Source organism: Oncorhynchus keta, chromosome 2 (genome assembly GCF_023373465.1).
Source record: "Oncorhynchus keta strain PuntledgeMale-10-30-2019 chromosome 2, Oket_V2, whole genome shotgun sequence".
Lineage (NCBI taxonomy): Eukaryota > Metazoa > Chordata > Actinopteri > Salmoniformes > Salmonidae > Oncorhynchus > Oncorhynchus keta.
Genome location: NC_068422.1, coordinates 67,169,039 through 67,175,038, shown reverse-complemented (window position 1 = coordinate 67,175,038; position 6,000 = coordinate 67,169,039). Strand labels below are relative to the sequence as shown.

The following is a 6,000-nucleotide window of genomic DNA, read 5'->3' as shown; positions in this document are numbered from 1 at the left end:
AGAAAAAAACATAGGCCTGTTTTAATTATTCTTACGTCAAAACATAATTTCATTAGATTTATTTGACCTTATTTTTGTATATTTCAGGTAAAATTGATGCATGCTTATGTGAAGCAGCTCGTGAAGATGTGTCTCCCTGGTATCTTCATTGTTACCCTGTTGACCCACTCTATTCCTGCTGTCCATGGTGGGAAAGTCCTGGTGTTTCCTCAAGACGGCAGCCACTGGGTCAACATGAAGGTCATTATTGAAGCGCTGCATTCAAGAGGTCACAGTGTGTCAGTAGTACGGCCATCAGACAGCTGGTACATCAAGGAAACCTCCCCTCACTACAGTTCAATCACAATTGATATTCCAGGTGGAGCTGATGAGGAATTCTTTTGCTCATTTGTGTCAAGACTAATACAGATAAAGAGAGAGGGAAACTCTGCTTGGACTCGTTTTAGTTTGGACATGGAGTTGAAGGACGGGTTATTTGAAGTTCACCGCAAAGTGTGTGAGATGATAATCCACATGTTAGAGAATAAACAGTAGATGCAATCTATTAGAGAGACCAAGTATGACTTGGTTCTGACAGACCCAATAAATGGGGGAGGCATTGTGCTGGCGTACTATTTAAATGTGCCACTTGTTTTCAATGTTAGATGGACTATAGGCGGTGAGGGTCATTTTGTTATTGCTCCCTCTCCACTATCTTATGTTCCAATTCCTGTTGCAGAGTTAACAGACAAGATTAGTTTTTTTGAGCGTGTCCTTAACTTCCTTGTTTATGTCATCAGGCAGTATCTGTTCAGACAGGCAATTAGACCTCATTATTCTGCTTTAGTTAGTCAATACTTTGGTCCTGAGGTCGACTACTTCTCATTGTTTCATGCTGCTGATTTATGGCTCATGAGAGTTGACTTTGTGTTTGAGTTCCCTCGTCCCACCATGCCTAACATCATCTATATTGGAGGGTTCCAATGTAAACCTGCCAAGCCTCTTCCCCAAGAACTAGAGGAGTTTGTTCAGAGTTCTGGGGTGCATGGAGTCATTATCATGTCTTTGGGAACTTTTATTGGGCAGCTTCCACATGATATAGCTGATGAGATAGCTGTTGCTTTTGCCAACTGCCTCAGAAGGTAATCTGGAGGTACAAAGGAGACAGACCAGCTACTCTGGGTAACAACACCTTACTAGTTGACTGGATGCCTCAGAAGGTAATCTGGAGGTACAAAGGAGACAGACCAGCTACTCTGGGTAACAACACCTTACTAGTTGACTGGATGCCTCAGAAATCTGGAGGTATAAAGGAGACAGACCAGCTCTGGAGGTATAAAGGAGACAGACCAGTATGGGTGGTCCCGGGATTGAACTCTGGGTAACAACACCTTACTAGTTGACTCCAAAGCGACTTACAGGATGCCTCAGAAGGTCATCTGGAGGTACAAAGGAGACAGACCAGCTACTCTGGGCAACAATACCTTACTACTTGCTCATGGAGGAACAAATGGGATATTTGAGGCTATCTACCACAGTGTTCCAATAGTAGGCCTTCCTCTGGTGTTCGACCAAACTGACAATCTTTCTAGAATGAAAGTGAAGGGTGTAGCAAAGGTTGTGGATTTAGCAACACTAGATAGAAACATATTCTCCCAGGCCTTACAGGAAGTTCTGGATGAGCCATCCTACAGGACGAACATGCAGAGACTCTCCAGGCTACACAGGGACGTGCCAATGGAGCCCCTGGACACTGCCCTCTTCTGGATTGAGTTTGTCATGAGACACAAAGGTGCTGCTCACCTGCGTACAGAGTCCTACAGAATGCCCTGGTACTCCTACCACTCTGTAGATGTAATGGTCTTTTTACTGACTGTTGTGTTATTTACTCTGCTGGCTTTCATTGGCATTATCAGATGTTTCTGTTGCAGGTCATGTTTGAAAATGAAAATGAAAGAGGAATGATTATGGCTTTCATCTGTACACAGTGTGGTACAACAATATGTTTTTATTTGTCTCACTCATTATACTTTTTGTTCACATGATAAATATATGTGGCATTGATGTAGACATACAGTATTGTCGACAGATGTTTTATCTATTTGCTTTTTGAAGATTTTGCTAAACTTACAACTGTACTTTAACTGTTCAGCCCATTTAACCAAAGGTTTGAATAGGAAAGTCCAAATGTGCACTTTAAAAATGAATTCTGTTATAGTTGTGTGTGGCTGCTTTCTTTGTGTGTAACAGTTAAACTGATGTAAATGGTGATTCTCCAGAAGACCGTTAAGGAGCTCTGTTTTTTAATGAAGATATAATGCAGCTTAGATGTTTGCCAAAAACACTTTGTCCCTCATTGATTTGTTATTTTTTTCTTCCACATCTATTGTGGAGGTCATTTCAAAAGAACAAAGAACTTTCAGTTGGTCGTTATACAGACTTTAACGACAACATCATTCTTCATTCATTCTAGAAGGGTTGATAATTCAGAGGTAATATAATCCTATGAGATCCGAGGAGGAATGTGAAGCGATTTTCATACTGATGCTTATAAAATGACAGCATTGATCTGCAATAAATAAGCCAACCAAGGTGGTCTGCATAGAGCAGAAGTGATTTTTTTTGGAAGCCTCGCTTAGTTTTTTGTTCCCTTAGAAATATAGAGAGTATATTTCCCTCCTTTTGCCCTCAGATCAGCCTAAAATCATTGGTAAATTTAACAAATGGAAAGGTTCTCATAAAAGCAGTACTTTGACGTTTACTTAATGCTTATAAACCAACATTCCACACAAAAGCCAAAGTGATCTACACATTTTACATGTAAGTAACATTTCACTACATCTTACCTCCAGACTGAATAAGCTAATAATAATTACGTTACGTTAATGTTCATAGGCAAGATTGTAATGTATTGTGAGTTATTGTTTACATACTGTATCAAATGTGAATCTAAATGAAGAATAAAGTTTCATCTTCATTGTCTAAATCTCTCAAAACCCTATAGAGAATTAATTACGCACTATTGAGAACAGCTTTCATGGTCTTTCATGATTTGTATCACATCAATGGTCGCATACGCATATTTAGCAGATATTTTCGCGGGTGTAGCGAAATGCTTGAACATAAATGAGAATATATAGTCAGCTAACTGACTATATGTAAATATCCGTTCAACGTGTCATACAAACTGAATATGATTTCCTAGCTCTGTTTGTTTTATATATCATAAAAATGATAACATATATTGGAAGCATGACTTGTGCATATTTATAATTATGTTGATTATGTGTGTTTCAGTTTGACATGGTGGGAAGTTGCTGGTCTTTCCCGGGGAGGGAAGTTAATGGGTTAACATGGACATTCTGATCAAGGCTCTTCACTCTCAGGGACACACAGCCAGAGTGGTACCGAACGACAAAAAGTTGGTATATCAAACAAGAGTCGTCCAACTACAGTTCTATTACAATACCTGTCACTGATGCTATGGATGAGGAATTTGTAAAGCAAATCATAAAGAAAGTAATTGATATAGAGAGAAACAATCTCTGTATTAAACGTCATACATTTGCAAATGGTGCATTCAATATGGTTCATTAAAACTAAAAGCAGATTCACCTAGCTTTGGAGACCCTAGGAACCTCAACAGTTAACCAATCCTGTGAACTGGTTAGGCAACTCAGGTGTGTATACTTCAACAGCAAAGTTAGATAAGATGGAAGTTTATGAAGTAGGGCCTTGTAAATATAAAGGGAGTAATGTAGAGATCTACGGGTCTTTAGCGACGTTCAGCCAAACTTGTGATACAGGATACAGGGATGAGTATCAAAACTGTCACCTGTAACAAAACAAAGCCCACTATGGTATATGGCATCCGAAGGTTTAAGAGTAGTAGCAGCTGCACTTTGATAAATAATATCACCATAATCAAGATCAGATAAAAAGGATGACTAATGATCTACTTCCTACTGCTTAGAGAAAGGCACCATCTGTTTCTGTAGAAAAAGCCAACTTTAAATCTTAACTTCTTAACAAGCTCATCTACCTGTGCCTTTTATGTCAAATCCATACATATCCAGGAACACATTAGATTGGAGAATGAGGGAACATGTAGTTCATATGTAACATTCTTATGAGAGTTTAAAAACAACATGAAGGTGAAAGTCCAAACACAGGAACATTGCGTTCACTCAGATGAGTTTATTGAACTCTCTCTCTCATTGAGAGATTTTCTGTTCATAGTTAAAAGGTCTGTCAAACAATTGAGTCTACAATGTAATGTGGGTAAACAGTGGAGAGGGACATTTAACTTTTGCGCCATCACCAATGTCGTACATTTCAATAACTTTATCAGGGCACTCAGACAAAATGACTTTCACAGAGAGAGAGTAAAGGATATGATTTTATATTTGCTATTTACTGTTTACGACAGGTTGACTCTCCAGCCACATTACCAGGCTGTTTGTGATGAGTTTTTCCAACCAGGTTTGGACTTTATGAGTTATTACAGGGGGCTGATCTATGGCTCATGAGAGATTACTTTGTGTTTAAGCTCCCTCCCACCATGCATTATGTTATCTATATGGCAAGATTCCAGTTTATCGAATTCTCCCTATCATGTGGGGTAGAATTAAACACGAGTTAGTTCTATATTGGCAATATTTGATGCAGTTTAAGATTAGGGAGCTACACTATATTTCTATTACAGCATATTGGATGACTTATTCACCATTCTATTGACCCAGTTCAACATAACATACTTTATGCTTAAGACATGCTGACCTCCACTGTTATTGGTTAGCATGTCTGGAGGTATGATCTTTGACCCTGTGTAACTTTCTTACTCATCAATATTCACAATTAATTCAGGATCATTTTAGTCATCCTAGGCAGACGGGTTGTAACGGCGTTCTTCGTTTGTCAAAAGAGAGTCGGACCGAAATGCAGCGTGGTGGTTACTCATGTCTTTAATGAAGAAAGCGATACATGAAATAACTATTCCAAAATACAAAACAACAAACGGAACGTGAAATCTAATTACAGCCTATCTGGTGAAACTACACAGAGACAGGAACAATCACCCACGAAATACACAGCGAAACCCAGGCTACCTAAATACGGTTCCCAATCAGAGACAAGGAGAATCACCTGACTCTGATTGAGAACCGCCTCAGGCAGCCAAGCCTATGCAACACCCCTACTCAGCCGTAATCTCAATAATTACAAAAACCCCAATACGAACCACAACATATAAACCCATGTCACACCCTGGCCTGACCAAACATATAACGAAAACACAAAATACAATGACCAAGGCGTGACATGGGTTGATTTCCACATTAACAATGTTCCAGTGATGTTGCACCAGTTCTGGGATTTCCCCGGCTGCAACCTGGTCTCAGAGCATGTTGTATTATTCTGTACATAAATCCAAGACAGTCCATTTAGTATATGTTACGTTTTGTATGGCATGCATTCATTTGTGGATGTCCATCCTCCATTTCGTATGATATGTTACGTTTTGTATGGCATGCATTCATTTGTGGATGTCCATCATCCATTTCGTATGATATGTTACGAATTCCAATTCCGATTAAATGTTACGAATTTGTCCAATATTTTACAAGTTTGTAACCGTATGATATGTTACGAATTCCAATTTGTTGTATCTCCCATCTCCACAGAGGAACTCTAGAGCTTTGTCAGAGCGACCATCTGGTTCTTGGTCACCTCCCTGACCAAGGCCCTTCTCCCCCGATTGCTCAGTTTGGCCGGGCGGCCAGTTCTAGGAAGTGTCTTGGTGGTTCTAAACTTCTTCCACTTAAGAATGATGGAGGCCACTGTGTTCTTGGGGACCTTCAATGCTGCAAAAAAATGTTTGGTACCCTTCCCCAGATCTGTGCCGTGACACAATCTTGTCTCGGAGATTTACAGATAATTCCTTCGACCTCATGACTTGGTTTTTGCTCTGACGTGCACTGTCAACTGTGGGACCTTATACAGACAGGTGTGTGCCTTCCAAAT

At 39.7% G+C, this 6,000-nt stretch overlaps 1 pseudogene; it reads left to right on the top strand.

The window, feature by feature from the left end:
- The first annotated feature begins 42 nt into the window (after positions 1–42).
- Positions 43–2,123, top strand: LOC127912177 (UDP-glucuronosyltransferase 2C1-like; annotated as a pseudogene).
- The last annotated feature ends 3,877 nt before the right edge of the window (positions 2,124–6,000 follow it).